Genomic DNA, 16,489 nt, shown 5'->3' with positions numbered 1-16,489 from the left:
TATATCTATGTTCCATTATTGCACTTACCATACTGTATTATAATGGTCCGTGTAAGTGTTGTATAGTAGGATAATCTTTTATACACTCTCCAATGTGCTTCCCTCCCATTTCCTTGCCTGTCACTGTTTTGCTTAAGAAATGACCCCAAGGAGACGAACCAGGAGAGATGATGGACTCTGAAAAACAAACTGAGGGTTCTAGAGGGGAGGAGGGAAGGGGGATGGGTTAGCCTGGTGATGGGTATTAAGGAGGGCACATTCTGCATGGAGCACTGGGTGTTATGAACAAACAATGAATCATGGAACAGTACACCAAAACAAATGATGTAATATATGGTGATTAACATAACAATAAAAAATTAAAAAAAAAAAAGAAATGACCCCAAACTCTAGTGGCTCAGAAAATACAATTTATTATTTCTCATGATTCTGGGGGTTGACAGGGCTCAGCTGGGTGGTTCTTGCTTGAAGTCTCCCCACAGGTGCAGTCGGATGGCAGCCAGACTTGAGTCATCAAGGTTCAGTGGCACTTGCTTGTTCACACAGCTGGCTAACCGCAGGGAGCACAGCTGAAGCTGCTGACTGGAGTGTCCCCACGTGGATTCACCACACGGTCTGGGCTTCTCACAGTGTGGCAGTTGGGTGGCAAGAAGAAATGTCTCAAGACCAAATATTTCAAGAGTCCTGTGCAGAAGCTACACAGCTTCTGATGACCTGGTCTCACAAGTCTCAGAACATCCCTTCTGCTACATTCCATTGGCCACCAAAGCCAGCTGAAGCCAGCCCAGGTTCACAGGCAGGAAAAGTGGACTCCATCTCTTGATGTGAGGAATAGTGTGTGTATATAGGGAAGGCAGGAAATGATGGTGGCAATGGTCACTTTCTCCTGATACAGTCAGAGCTTTAGGGGAGGACTGGGGTTGTTATGGCATGAATGCAACAAGACAGTCAAGGGCTTCAAATAATCTCTTGAAACCTACAGCAGAGACAGGGCATTTGGTTGAGGCTGCTGACTTTTTGTAAAGAGAAAAGAACCCGAGGGACTCAGAACTTGAAACTGATGTCATGAACAGCAAATAGGGAAAAATGCAGAAGCTGTCTTTCTGCCTGAAAAGAAATAGAGGTTTGGCCAGCTAGTGAGGAGAGGAACCATATAGAGACATCACTATTAGTAGATACTAGATCTCCCAAAAGAAGTAAAAGAGTAGAAGGGCTTGTTGCCTGGCTCTTCATGATGTTGCCCAGAAGACCCCCCCCCCAGCTTGAGCTGGAGAAGTTGAGACTCCTGAGGGGTCCCCCTGGGTCCTGTGTGTCCCCATTAACAAGGTACAGATGGTGGGAAGTGGGGGAGTGGAGCTGGCAGACTGGGACATCCTTTGTGATCAGGACAAGGACTCAGGGGGATGTCTTGGCTCAGTGGATGGCAGTGGATAGATCCTGGTCATCCAGGATCAGATGTACGCCCTGGTGCCAGGGCAAAATAGGAGACCCCCGAACAAAGACCACCCTCAGGGAGAAGGGAAGGAGTCATGGGAAGCAGAAAAGCTGGAAGTAGACCAAGAATTTTTTTAAGAGAGACTTAGGCCAAGCCCAGAAGTGATTGCATTTACCTTGAACTAAGATTAAGATTTGCTGCTGATCAGAAAGGGGTGGGGGTGGTAGAGCGAACTTGAGTCCTGGAGAAATAAAGCTATGCTTTGGCCATGCTCTGTTTGTGGCGGTTTCTGGGTCAGCAACCTGGGGCCCCCTTCAACCTCTCATTCTCTCTCATCTCTCGTGCTTGGTTGGCACCATGCTCTCTAGTTCTACCTCCACAGCCTCTCTTGAATCCACCTGCTCTCCAGCCACACGTTGCTCAGGCCTGCAACATTTCTCAGGGACCACTGTGGTGGCCTGTTAGGTACCCTCCCTCCCTCTAAGGCTTATGGGGCCTTGTCTGCAGACAGCAGAGGGGTAACAGGATACATCCATTGTTTTCTTTACCTAGACCAGCACCATCTCTCCTGGTTAGTCACTCTATACTCCAACCTGTTTTTTTTTTTTTTTTTAGTTTTATTTTATTATGTTAGTCACCATACATTACATCATTAGTTTTTGATGTAGTGTTCCATGATTCATTGTTTGTGTATAACACCCAGTGCTCCTTGTAATACATGCCCTCCTTAATATCCATCACTGGGCTCACCCATCCACCCCCTTCCCCTCTAAAACCCTCAGTTTGTTTCTCAGAGTCCATAGTCTCTCATGGTTCGTCTCCTCTCCAATTCCCCCCCTTCATTTTCCCCTTCCTACTGTCTTTTTTTTTTTAATAATATAATGTATTGTTTCAGAGGTACAGGTCTGTGATTCATCAGTCTTACACAATTAACAGCGCTCACCATAGTACATACCCTCCCCAATGTCCATCACCCAGCCACCCCATCCCTCCCACCCCCCACCACTCCAGCAACCCTTGGTTTGTTTCCTGAGATTAAGAGTCTCTTATTGTTTGTCTCCCTCTCTGGTTTCATCTTGTTTCATTTTTTCCTCCCTTCCCCTGTGATCCTCTGTCTTGTTTCTCAAATTCCTTATATCAGTGAGATCATATGATACTTGTCTTTCTCTGATTGACTTAGTTTGCTTAGCATAATACCCTCTAGTTCTATCCACATCATTGCAAATGGCAAGATTTCGTTCCTTTTGATGGCTGCATAATATTCCATTGTATATATATACCACATCTTTATCCATTCATCTGTTGTGGACATCTTGGCTCTTTTCATAGTTCCAACCTATTTTGAATGGGATTCACCTTATTGGCCATCACTGATTAGCCAGGGGTGATTGAGCTGCTGACTTAGGCTGGGCCAATCTGAGCCTGTCCCCAGATTTTTTAATTTGGGAGCAGAGAGAGCTCCTAACACTTATGGAGCACTCACTCCACGCCAGGCCCCAGCGAAGCCCTTCACAGACACCATCTCCTTTGACCCTCATAACGCTCTGGTGTTAATAAGGCTGGTGCTGTTATTATGAATGTGGGTGTCTGCAGATGAGGGTGCTGAGGACAGAGCAACTGGACAAAAGAATGAGTAGCCAGAAGCACTGACTCGAGTGAGGCCTCTTTTTTTTTTTTTTTAAAGATTTTATTTATTTATTTGTCAGAGAGAGACACAGCAGGAGAGGGAACACAAGCAGGGGGAGTGGGAGAGGGAGAAGCAGGCTTCCTGCAGAGCAGGGAGCCCGATGTGGGGCTCGATCCCAGGACCCTGGGATCATGACCTGAGCCGAAGGCAGATGCTTAACGACTGAGTCACCCAGGTGCCCTCGAGTGCAGTCTCTTATTAACCAAACTCCTGCCCTTCCCCCTGGGTCTTTTTGGTCACGACCTGAAGGAAGGGAGACGTGCGTAGCCATGAGTGCCAGTATGTGGAAGAAACAGGCCAAAGAGAGGGAGGCTGGTAGGCCATGAGATGGGGTGGCCCGGAGACGAAAGAGAGGGTCTGATGGCCAAGTCCCTGGCTCCAGGGGACCTAGAGGCCCAGCCCGGCCTGTGGTTTGGTTATAGAGTCAACTGAGTTCTCATTCTGCCTGAGCGGGTTTGAGCGGAGCTTCCCTCCCTGGCACAGAAGAAACGTGACTACATGAGAACGGGCTCACACCCATCTCTCTGCGTCAGCATGTCCCTGGTTCCTCATTACCCTTTGGATGAAAGCTCAAACTCCTCAGCACGACGCCCTGCGTGTGCTGGCCGGCCTGACGTGTCAGTGCTCTCCTGCACCACATGTGCCCCGAGCCTGTGGCGGTCCTCGTGGGGCCAGGTGACAGGTCTTTGTCTAGGATTTCATCTCCAAGCTCCTTCCTTTCCCTGCCTCAAAATTCACCTCTCTCATGTGCCATCTCTTAAAAACCTGGGTCTGGACTTTTAACTACAGAAATAATTTGAGGACATCTTAGAAAGTTGCTACATACCTAAGGTAACCAGAGGGAACCACTGGTTACATTTTAACATACTTATCAGACTTGTTCAAAAAAATCATTTTTTATTTCTTTCCATGTGATACACATAGTTAAAAAAAAATCCGAGAGAATGGCAGGACTTTGATGAAGAGCAGCCTTCTCTACCTTCTCCTCACCCCTAAACTTCCACCCCAGAGTATGTGATCTGCTCCTTGAGGTCACTTCCCCAACTCTAAAGAGCTCTTAGATCTCTTGTAATAGGAAGGACACTTTCATCAGCATCTAACAGAACACCTAAAAGTGGCTTAAAGAGTAAGAACATTTATTTATTTCAGAGAATGAAAAGCCCAGACAGAAGTCAGTGGTTCCAGGACCAGTCTCTGAGTCAGGAGACAGCTGCATCTCCTGGCTTTCCCCTCCTGGTCACATGATGATTGCCAGAGCTCCACACATCATATTTTTCTTTCTTTTCTTTTCTTTTCTTTTCTTTTCTTTCTTTCTTTCTTTCTTTCTTTCTTTCTTTCTTTCTTTCTTTCTTTCTTTCTTTCTTTCTTTCTTTCTTTCTTTCTTCCTTCCTTCCTTCCTTCCTTCCTTCCTTCCTTCCTTCCTTCCTTTCTTTCTTTTTTTTTTCTCTCTCTCTCTCTTTCCTTTCTTCTTTCTCTCTTTCTTTCTCCTCTTTCTTTCTCTCTTTCTTTCTTTCAAGAGGGAGAGGAGGGAGGGACAGAGAAAAAGAGAGAGAGGAGGGGCAGAGGGAGAGAGAAATTCTCAAGCAGGCTCCCCGCCCAGCATGGAGCCCGATATGGGGCTCAACCTCACGACCCTGAGATCATGACCTGAGCTGAAATCAAGAGTTGGATGTTCAAGTGACTGAGCCACCCAGGTGCCCCTCCATGCATCACATTTTCACCCAACATCACCTAGGCAGAAAGGAAGGGGCAGGGCCAAGAAAGTTCTCCAGGTGCACCACCTTAATCAGAGAACGAAGTACTTCCTTGAAGCTGCCTGAAGATGTTTCCTTATAAGACCCTAGACAAACCTGGGTCACAAGAGTTCTCTGAACAGCATCTGCTACCTCCTATTTCTAGTTCATGAGATCCACTGATGTCCCACGTGGCAGAGTAGGCTTTAGGACACTTGGAAAGTACTCCCTTCCATTCTTGCTTCTCCCAACACAGTTTTATTATTTTTTAAATAATTTTTATTGTTATGTTAATCACCATACATTACATCATTAGTTTTTGATGTAGTGTTCCATGATTCATTGTTTGTGCATAACACCCAGTGCTCCACACAGAATGTGCCCTCTGTAATACCCATCACCAGGCTAACCCATCCCCCCACCCCCCTCCCCTCTAGAACCCTCTGTTTTTCAGAGTCCATCGTCTCTCATGGTTCGTCTCCCCCTCCGACTTACTCCCCTTCATTCTTCCCCTCCTGCTATCTTCTTCTTCTTTTTTTTCTTAACATATATTGCATTATTTGTTTCACAAGTACAGATCTGTGATTCATCAGTCTCCCAGCACAGTTTTAAAGTACCTCTACTGGTTATCTTTTCAATTTTTAAGAAATCCACTTGCCCCTCACGCCTTGTTCCATTTTGTGCCCACAGAAGCTCTTGCCTCCCCGTATCACCCCATCAGCCCCACCCACTGCCCCCCCCCAGTGCTGTCTCCCAACTTCTACATCTTTCCTTTCACATTGTGACAGGTGATAACACTGACATTTTATTCTGTAACCATAATAAAATCCAGGTCAATACAAAAATTGAATATCAATGAAAACTGAAAGGAAAAGACAAAATTCTCATTATCTGAGACAAATCTAACATATATTTCCTGTGGGTACCTATCTGTGAATTTAGAAGTTTTCAGAAAGTCTAGCAAAGTGCACAGTGAACCCATTACAGTGGTTACCTCTGGGGAGGAGAGAGGAAATGGGCTGGCAGTGGGTGGCCAAAAGGGACTTCAGCATCATCTGCAATGTTCTATTTTTTAAAAAGGAGAATGTATTCCTGTTCCGCTTGTGTCATTAAACTTTAATTTGAAAAAATTCCCATTCATTTTCAGCCAATTATGCCGGCTCTGTGTGTTTGGCAGTGTCCGCGTGTTTGTGTCCAGGGAGGAAGAACGTTTACTTTGTGTGTGTCTGTGAATGAAGTACAGTGATTAGGAAGTAGATTTTTAAAAAATGTAGCAAGCAAAAGCAAAACAAAAAAGGGAGTGCAGAGAGAACTCGTTCACAACAATAAAAATACAGGAATAAACCCATTAGGAGATGGGTAGGTTCTTGATGGAGAAAAGTATTTAACTGAAGAGACACAAGGCGATCAGAATAAATGTACTCCCAGATGAAAAGACTCAGTATTGTATTGATGTCAATTTTCACCAAATTAATCTTGAAATTCACAGAACTTGACAAGCAGTTTTAAAAATTCGTGTGGGGGAGTTAATGTGCAGTAATAGTTCGCTTAGATAATTGAAAAGGAAGCACAATGAAATGGGGTATTTTACTTAAAAGATATCAAAAGTTAGCATAAAGCTCTAGCAGATAAAGGTCTGGTACGGACAGGAACATATGGACCGGTGGAACAGAACAGGGGCCTCACACCAGCCTAGAAACCATGACTCAGGGTGTGAGGGAGCTTTACTTCGGATCAGCGGAGAAAGGCTGAGCTGGTCTGTCTCCTGCGTGGCAATAGTCAGTTGTACGTTCAGGGAGAGGTTAGATCATACCTCATTTCAACCATAAAAATGTATTGCAGATATATGAAAGACCCAAATAAAGGCAAATTTATTAGAAAAGAGTACACAATATATTTAAATGTAGGAGTGAGAAAGGCACAATGTGATGTATACATAAAACGAATAAAGGAAAAGACTGATACATTTGATTAGGTCAAAACTGATAAGGTCTGTCTAAAAGAGCCTGCAAAGAGTTAAAGGCAACAGACGAGCTGGAAGAAAATATTCGCCATGTATATGCAAGAGATTACTATCTGGATTATATTAGGAAATTCCACAAATCAATAAGATAAAGAGAAACCATCTAATTTTTTTAATGAGCAAAAATAAACAGATAATTCAGAAAAGGGAAAATACAAACAGCAGTGCCCAGGAAAATCTCACTTGCAAACAGGTATACAGAAATATAAAAAATGCTTCCATTTTTTGCCCATCAGATTGGCAAATATTTAAAACAGCTGCTTATGGTATGGGGATTTGAGTCCTCTCCTATCCTCTTACTGCAAGTTTAAACGGTACAGAAATTATGGAGGACACTTTGGTAGTATCAGTTAAAACTAAAAATGTGGACACCTTGAGACCCCAAATTCCATTCTCAATCCTAGAGAAAAATTACAGAGCTAGCATGTGCAAGGCTGTTTTCTGCAGCGCTGCTTATGATGGCTTTCGGAAAGAAAAGAAAGCAACCACGTTTGTTCCCAGATCTTAGAGGAGACAGAATGTGGTATAATCAGAGGAATGAATACAATACAGCTATTAAAAGGAACCGGCAAGAGCCATTTGCATCAATTTGAGTATATCCTAAAAATATACAATTGAGTGAAAAAATGCATCTTACAGTAAAATCCTTATAAAGTGGGATGATTCATTCAAAATATCTACATCAGTACTATGTATTTCTATGAAAGGAGACCCATAAAGTTGTGGAGGGGGTAGGAAACTAGGGTTTCAGAGGGTGACCAAAGGAAACTTTAGCTGTATTCATATTATTCTTTTAAGAAGGAGAATGTATTCATGCTTTGCATGTTTAATTAAAGCATAATTTGAAAAGATTCTCATTTGTTTTCAGCCATGTGTTTGCTTATGTTCATATGTTTGTGCCCAGGGAGGAAGAATGTTTACTTTGTGTGTGTGTCTGCAAACCAAGCACAGTGATTAGTAGGTGGGTTGAAATGGAATAAGGAGAAACAGGGCCAAACAAATAAAGGGAGAGGAGATTCCATTCTCAGGTGACCGCCAAACCTAAACTAAATCCGGGAATCAATTTATCAAGAACTATGCGAGACTTTGACCAGAGGAAAATGTAAAACTTCCCCGGAAGACCTAAGAGATGACCAGAGCCGAGAGAGGTGCACGTAGCCCCGTGTACTGGTAGGAAGACTCAGCGTGCCAGAGATGCCAAATTTCTTCTAACTTATCCAGAAACTCATAATCCCAATTCAATTTTTCCTGAAGCTTGGCAGGTTTTAACCTTCAGGTTGTGGTACCTTGGTTTTAACATTCATGTGGTGGGACCAATATGCAAGGATGACCAAGGCAATTTTGCAAAAACAACAAAGAGGGTGGGATTTGTCCCGCCAGTTGGCAAAGCATATTATCAAGCTTGGGAGTAGACAAATAGATTAGTGGACCAGAAAGAGCTCTGACATAGACCCATATTGGAATCTAGTGTCAGATGAAGGTAGCAATTTTAAAATCAGTGGAGGAATGACAGATTTTCCAGCAAATGGACTGAAAAACACTGGTTATCAGGTTTGAAATTTATTAAAGTGAAACACCAATATCACACTAAAAATAAACTTCATACACAACAAAGACTTAAATGTGAAAATTGCAAAATAATGTAAAATATACATGCGAGAAAGAAAACTATAAAAGCTTTAGAAAAGAGGAAAAATGGTTGTGATCTTAGTGTAAAGAGGGTCTTCTTAAGGCAAGATTATAAATTTGACATAGCAATAAAAAGTTGTGTAATAAGAGATACACTACAGTTAAACGACAAAGGTCAGACTGGTAGAGAATTCTACATAATGCACATGGCGGACAGGGAAGTACTATCAAGGGTACATGAAGAATCCCCATAAATCAGTACGAAAAAGATACCCAGAGGAAAGATGGACAAGTCGGGGGCGGGCACGTACAATACCTCCAACGGGATACAACATAAACGGCCAGGAGACCCATGAGGAGACTACAGAAGGACCAGTCACTCAGGAAAACACAAATTAAACCAAGAAGAAACCATTTTTTCACCCATTAGATCTGGAAACTTTACAAGCTGGCAATGGTTTGGAGAAATAAGGATTTACATTCACTTGTGGAGGGAGTTTAAGTTTTCATAGCCACTCCAGAAGCCAACCTGGGTCATGTCTATTAAAACTATAAGAGTGGACACCATAGAGGCCAGAGTTCCACTCTCAGTACCTTCTCTACAGAAACATTTTGGGATGAAGCAAGTATCAAGATGTTCCCAACAGCCTTTTTTTTTTTTAAAGATTTTATTTATTTATTTGAGAGAGAGAGTGTGCTCAAGAGAACACAAGCAGGGGGTAGCGGCAGGCAGAGGGAGAGGGAGAAGCAGGCTCCCCGCTGAGCAGGGAGCCCGACGTGGGGCTCAATCCCAGGATCTTGGGCTCATGATCCGAGCAGAAGGAAGACACTTAACCAACTGAGCCGCCCAGGTGCCCCTCCCAGCAACATTCTTCATATTAGGGGGGAAAGCCTGTCAGGACGCTAGAATAGGGGAAACATGGTCCAGTCATGTGAAGGAGTATCACGTAGCTGTGAAAAGGACGAACAAGAGCTGGTATGTCAACAACATGGGTAGATCTCAATAATGTAATACTGTAATGAAATGAATGTAATGAAAAAGGAAATGTATGAAATGAAGGTAATGAAAAATGCAGGATACAGTATAATCCCTACGATGTGGTATAATTAATTCAAAATGCCTCCATTAATACTACAAATTTACTATGGAAGGCAACATATAAAACTGGGAACAGTAGTCACTTCCATGGAGGGGGGAGGGACCAGGATCTCAGGTGGCCAAAGGAAACTTTAGCTGTATTCATATCGTTCTACTTTTTAAAAAGGAGACTATATTCATGCTTTGTGTGTTTAATTAAAGTATAATTTGAAAAGATTCTCATTTATTTTCAGCCAATTATGCCTGCTTCGTGTGTTTGGCTATGTTCATATGTTTGTGCCCAGGGAGGAAGAATGTTTACTTTGTGTGTGTGTCTGCAAACCAAGCACAGTGATTAGTAGGTGGGTTGAAATGGAATAAGGAGAAACAGGGGCCAAACAAATAAAGGGAGAGGAGATTCCATTCTCAGGTGACCGCCAAACCTAAACTAAATCCGGGAATCAATTTATCAAGAACTATGCGAGACTTTGACCAGAGAAAAATGTAAAACTTCCCCGGAAGACCTAAGAGATGACCAGAGCCGAGAGAGGTGCACGTAGGCCCATGTACTGGTAGGAAGACTCAGCGTGCCGGAGATGCCAAATTTCTTCTAACTTATCCAGAAACTCCAAGTAATCCCAATTCAATTTTTCCTGAAACTTGGCAGGCTGGTTTAAAATTCATGTGGTGGAACCAATATGCAAGGATGACCAAGGCAATTTTGCAAAAACAACAAAGAGGGTGGGATTTGTCCTGCCAGTTGGCAAAGCATATTATCAAGCTCGGGAGTAGACAAATAGATCAGTGGATCGGAAAGAGCTCTGACATAGACCCACATTGGAATTTAGTGTCAGGTAAGGTAGCAATTTTATTTTTATTTTTTAAAGATTTTATTTATTCATTTGCGAGAGAGACAGAGAGAGAACAAGCAGGGGGAGAGGCAGAGGGAGAGGGAGAAGCAGACTCCCTGCTGAGCAAGGAGCCCGATGCGGCACTCGATCCCAGGACCCTGGGATCATGACCTGAGCTGAAGGCAGACGCTTAACCATCTGAGCCACCCAGGCACCCTAAGGTAGCAATTTTAAATCAGTGGAGAAATGATATATTATTACGTAAGTGGTGTTGGGACAATTATAATTATATCTATTTGGGGATGGGGGATTTAAAATCAGATCCTAAGATTCATGCACATGGAATTTATTTCTTGTATATAGTATAAAGGCTTAAATATATATGTATATGTAAACTATAAATTTTAGAGAAGGAAATGCTTATGACCTTCATATAGCAAAGGTTTTCATAAATAAGACTGTAAAAAAGACAAAAGATTGATGAATTTGATTATATCAAATTTAAAATTTCTCTAGGACAAAAGATACCATATAATTAAATGACAATCACAATGCAGAAAACACTTGCAATATACATAACAAAGTATTAGTATTCAAAATACATAAAGAACTCCTAAAAATCAATAGCAAAAAAAAAAAAAACCCTTAAAAAAATAGGCAAAGGATATGGACAAGCAATCCAGAGGAGGACATATAAATGGACAGTAAACACATGAAGACTTCAGTCTTGTAGGTAATTCAGAAAAATTCAAACTAAAACAAAATAGTATTTTTCACTCATCAGACTGGTTAAAAATGTAAAACTTGGAAATGGTCTGGGGAAATGGATGCTCATACGCTGCTGGCAGGAGATTACATTAGTAAGGCACTTTGGAGAACATTTTAGCAGTTTCTATTAGAATTAAAGATGTATATACCCTGTGACCCATCAATTCCATTTTGACTATCTGTCCCAGAGAAACACTTGTACATGTGTAAAACGGGCAATGTACAAGGACGCTCTTGGAGGTATGTCTTAATGGAATGGCACTGGAAACATTTTAGCAGTCAATTAATGGGAAACAAGGAAATCACACGGGGTGTAATCGGTTATGGCCGCCAGTCGCGAGCTGCAACAAGCTACACCAGGAGTCTTGTAGGGTACACTAAGCTGAGAGCAACACCTCCAGTGTGTACACACCATGTCTGTGCAAACAAACACACACAAAAAGAGAACAGATGTGTTTCAATGGGCATAAGAAAACATTTTAAACAAACAGCAAAAAGCCAAAGAGCAGCAGCTACCTCTAAAGGAGGAGAGGGGCCTGAGGCAGAGATGGGGCGGGGGTGGGGGTGGGGGGTGTCCAGTAGAGACTTTATCTGTAACACTCTTTTATTTAAAGGAAAATGTATTCATGGATTACTTGTATAATTAAAATTTAATTCAAAAATTCTAATTCATTTCTAGCCAATTAGCTCTGCTTTACGTGTGTGCTGTGTTCTCATTTATGTGCCCAGAGACAAAGCACATTTACTCGGAGTGTGTCTGTGAATGAAGCATGGTGATTAGTAAATTGACTAAAATTTGGAAAGCCAAAAGAGAAAAGGAAAACTTCTTCCACTTGCAAAAACAACAAAACTGATAAGGTACTCAGGAGAGTGTCACACCATACGCAAAAAATATATTTCAGATGGGTTAAAGACTTAAATTTTTAAGAAATGTGAAAAACGTTTATGGCAAAAGTGGCTGAGCTTTATTAAAAGGCATTAAAAATCAAACCCAAGAGATAAGGCCCTGATTAAATGGAGACAGATACCATGTTCACAGATGAGAAGAACTGGTAACCTAGAGGTGTTCCTTTTCCCTTCAATGCAATCCCACTCAAAATTCCAAAAAAATTTTTTTCATGGAACTTTGATAAGCCGATTCTAAAATGTATATGAAAAAGTAAATGGGCAATATGATCGAAGTAATTTTTAAAAAGAACAAAAGGCCAGGGAGGGAGGGGTACTTACCATATCAGGCAATAAGAGAAAGCTCTGCTCATTAAAGTCTGGTATTGGCCCGGAAGTAGACAAATAGATCAACAGATCTGAATAGAGCCTAGACATAGGGAACTGGGGGAAAAGATGGTGTTGGGACAATAAATGGTGCTTAGCAAGCTGGTTATCCATCTGGAAAAAGATCAGATCAGATCTCTGTGTCACACCATACGCAAAAAATACATTTCAGATGGGTTAAAGACTTAAATTTTTTAAAACTACAGAAGTTTGAGACGCAAGTAGAGGATGTACGTATCATTCATGTGGTGGCGAGGATCAAACGAGAGCTGCTCTCGTGCTATAGCACTGGAGATTTTCATCGCTGCGGCTGGATTTGATGCTTTAATATCTGGTAGGTCCAGAGTTGGGCTGCGCCTCCACCCTTCTGCACATGCCCGTGGAGCGTCTCCTCCTCCACCTCCTGGACCCCCTCTCTTTCTCTTTCTCTCCAGCTCAGCCTGGTCCTGGGAAGGACCAGGGAAGGTGCGCTGAGGTCTGAACCTAGCTCCCGCCACTTGTGCTCTGTGTCAGCAAGGCACTTCCTCCTCTGGCTTCTGTTTCCTCCTCGATGAAACTGGGTCATGCTTTATCTCATGGGGGGGGACGTGAAGTTCACTTGGGATGATGAATGTGAACATGCACAAATGGTATGGAGTTTACAAGGATGAGAGGAGCTGGCTCCTCCACTCACCCAAACCCTTGCCACTCGTGACCTAATGCCCTAATTCTTTCCTGCATTGCAACTTCTGGAGGATTGTCATAGATTCTTTTTGGTCAGAAAGTCTGAGTGTTGATTTCAGATATTTGATTCCAAGGCAGAAAATACCGATTCGGCACCCAAAGAGCTTACTGCCTGTCGCTAGGTGCTGAGAAACACAAGAAATAAGACACAATCCTGGCCACGAGACAGGATAAAACTGATCTAATTAGCACTGAAGTCAGTACACAGCTCGGATAAAAGCTCCCAAAAGGACATGGAGATCGAGTCACTCCCTAAAAGGTAAATAATTCAATTTTGCCCCATTCAGTCCGATACACATTATTGCCCCCAAACGAATTTATCCACCTCTACACTTGATCCCAGCCCCTCTGGGAGCTCATTTCACACTATTTGTCTCCACCCTTAATCGCTTCATCACTCAGGCTTGCTTCCCTCAGAATATTCATATGCCAGCATTGCTCTTTCCTTTAAGATTAAAATTAAAAGGCCTTAGACTTTGCTTCCTCTTCCTTAATTGACCCCCACCCAAGCTGCCTCACTCAAGGTCCCCAAAAGGTCTCAAAAGCACGGGCCCTGGTGGGTGCCAATCGGCAGGGCCACCATGGTGATTGGGCAGTTGTACACGGGAGGAGCCCGCGGATCAGCCCCGTCCTCCCTGACATCTCTGCACATACTCATTGCTAACCACGTCATCTTTCTGCTGAAAGACCACTCTGGCCCTTTCTCTTCAGTGCCCTAGGAGGATTCTTCTTTCCTTTTAGGTTTCCAGGTGTTCGTACTTCTCGGGCTCCGTTTCAGGCCTCTTCTTCCTCAGCCACCCTTCATGGCCTCAGAATGTTCCAGAAAGCAGACAGTACTCTAAGTCACATATCGGATCTCTCAGGAGCTCTGAGTTCATCTCTGTAATTTCTCGCTCTGTGCTCTGGGTATATATGTATTCAGCCACTTCCTCCCCACCTCCACTCGGCTGTCTCAGCTGTGTAGCACCAGACTTCAGGTCTGCCTCATAGACCCCGTCCCTTTCTAGGGCTTTCCAGTTCTGAGAATGGCACTGCCACCTCACCAGTAAGGCAAGCCAGAAATGCAGGGGTCGTTCTGAATCCCTCCTCCTCTCCCTGCCCTACTTCATTCCATCAGCGCCAAGACTAACCAGACTATGTTGACTGTGTCCAAATCTTGTCTACCATGATCACAAACACTTCTTAACTGGCCTCCCTAAGTCTCCCTGTGCTTCTTCTGATTTCTCCATAGCACAGCCAGTCTCAGATGACAGTGACATACCAGAGCAGGTCTCAGCCCCGCTCCCCTTGCTCCAGGATGTGTGCTGGAGCTCAGCCCTGGCCTCCAAGGGCCTGCTCAGCCAGCACTGCCTGCCTTTCTGGTCTCACCTCCTCTCCTTTTGCACAGGCTGTTCCCTCTGCCTGGAATGCTTTTCCCCAATTTTCTCTGTCCAATTAACTCCTTCCCCCTCTTAACAACTTTGTTCAAGTGTCGCCTCCACAGGGAAGCCTCCTGGAGTCAGCCTAGGACAGGTCCCCTTGTTGGACACCCTCTAGCACTTAGTTTCTCTCCTTCGGAGTGCCTATCCATGTTGTATATTGGTGCGTGCCATTATTTCATTTCATGTCTTTCTCCTCTCCTACCGTGCAAGCTCCATGGGAACAGGGATTCTGCCTATTTCGATTCATTTACCCAAGTATCCATGCTGCTAGGCACACTGCCAGGCACGTAATAGACACTAAATTAGAACATGTAGAATGAATAAATTCTGTCACTCAACAATGCTTATTGCATTTGGAAGCTGACGTCTGCCTATAAACTTGCTCACATCTTTCCTACGTTCAAACTCCCCGCCCCTAATCCCTCACCTCTCCAAGTCTTCCTTCCAGACTAATCAAAGGACTCCTAGTGACAGATTCATGTCCCCCTCACATCTGAATATTAGTTCGGTTTAAGCCCCATTACTCCCCCAAAATGCTCTTATTAAGGTCACCAAAAACTTACTAATCATGAAATCCAAAGAATTCTGTCTTTATTGGAATTCTCCGCTGCATTTGACAATGTTGATTACTTTCTCCTTGGAATGCCTCACTACTTTGGTTGCCCTGGCAACCCCTCTCCTGGTTGTTTGTCCACATCTCTGAGGTCCTTCCTTCTCTTTCCTTTGTCGCCTGCTCACACCTTGACTGGTTCCTCACATGTCCCTGTAACTCGTGATTCTGCCCTAAGGCCCTGTCCCATTCTCTCTCTGGCGATCTCATTCTCAGGCTTCCCATTACTCCCTGAGTGGCCATGGCCCTGGGCCAGTACTTCCAGTCCAATCTCTTCCTGAGCCCCAGGCCCTGGATCCAAGTGCCTGCTGGACTCCACCTGGCTATGACCCTGACCCCTTGGCTACATCTGAGTCCACTGTCCGGCTCCACACAGCAGCTCCCCATGCTGCGTCCCTCATATACAGGGGCCTTCTGCCCACCTACCCAGGGCCCACCCAAACACATACGAGTCACCCTCATCATCACCCTCTCTTACCTGATAGTGAATCATACACCAATTATTTCTGGGTTTTAGCTACTACAAGTTTCTGATCTATTTCTGTCCATCTCCACTGGTCTAGTTCAGGCCCCTCCTTCCCTCATCTGGACCATGGCTTCCTATCAGATCTCTCTGCCTCTGGGCTGGTTACTTCTTGTAATGGATGTCTAGGGGTTTGGGCTTTCTAGCGGCCCTCATTCTTCCTAATGCTCCTTGTTACCTGTAGGGAAATGTCCTGTTCTCTATTTTATGTGGCTGTGGTGGGACCTGGGCTGCTCTTGCACACAAAAGCCACAGAGGTGCCTCCTCCAGCCCCTGCTTCTCACCACCCGGGTCCTGTCAGGGTGGCACTAGGCCCAAGCTCAGCCAGTTAGACCAAGGCTCTCTCTTGATTTTGACTTCTATTCAAATATGGAAGAAAGAGAATTATTCCATGTCTATGAGATACCACCACCATGTGCTGGTGGGCCGTGAACGTAGCATTCAAGATGGTGCCCAGTCTCCACCCATTTCACTGCCCCTCACACTCTCCTTCCAGCCCGTCCCGACTTCCTAAGTGAAATGGGGCTAATGGTAGCTGTGTGTCTCACCAGGGGCGGGAGGATGGGGTTGTGATGACCAAAGGAGACAAGTGTAATAGCCCGCCATGTACACTATAAAGAGCTGTGCCCACAGAGGGGTACAGCCTGCATTTCCTGGGGTGCAGACAGCCTCACACTCACAACAGCCTCCACCTCGAACCGTGTTTCCTTGTTCACTGATTCGCTGGGAATTGTCA

The sequence above is a fragment of the Callorhinus ursinus genome, unplaced genomic scaffold, assembly GCF_003265705.2.
Source record: "Callorhinus ursinus isolate GAN/ISIS: 27379988/994484 unplaced genomic scaffold, GSC_fseal_2.0 scaffold38, whole genome shotgun sequence".
Lineage (NCBI taxonomy): Eukaryota > Metazoa > Chordata > Mammalia > Carnivora > Otariidae > Callorhinus > Callorhinus ursinus.
Note: the sequence above shows the minus strand (reverse complement) of the source record.